This window comes from Eurypyga helias, unplaced genomic scaffold, assembly GCF_000690775.1.
Source record: "Eurypyga helias isolate BGI_N326 unplaced genomic scaffold, ASM69077v1 scaffold28916, whole genome shotgun sequence".
NCBI classification, from domain to species: domain Eukaryota; kingdom Metazoa; phylum Chordata; class Aves; order Eurypygiformes; family Eurypygidae; genus Eurypyga; species Eurypyga helias.
Window position 1 is genome coordinate 18,776 of NW_010256420.1, and position 330 is coordinate 19,105.

Genomic DNA, 330 nt, shown 5'->3' on the forward strand with positions numbered 1-330 from the left:
CAAGCCTGGGCCATGCCCGTGCCCTGCTGCCCATTCCCTCCAACCTGCTCCAGCTGACCTGCTGTGGCTAAGCTTTGCACCGGCGCCTCCCGCCGCCTGCTCCAGGAGCCCGTGGCTGAGATCGCCGGCACAGCCCTTGCCTGTCTGCACTCCCCGGCTCGCCAGACCCGGCCTCGCATGGAACTGGCACCGAGTGACGGAAAACTCTCCTTTCTCCCTCCCTGGGCTGGCTTGAAGGGGAGAAACTCAGGCTCGGGTGCTGCTCTTTCGCGGTTACGGACAACAGAAAACACTCAGGCATGCAAGACATGCGTCCTGGGTGCAGCGAGC

The 330-nt window shown here is 64.5% G+C and overlaps 1 protein-coding gene across 1 annotated transcript in view; it reads right to left on the reverse strand.

Moving 5' to 3' along the window:
* Positions 1–330, reverse strand: part of LOC104511170 (pre-B-cell leukemia transcription factor 3) — a gene marked incomplete at its 3' end in the record, with an annotated part of 17,516 nt that overhangs the window by 16,923 nt on the left and 263 nt on the right. The window lies entirely within an intron of this gene.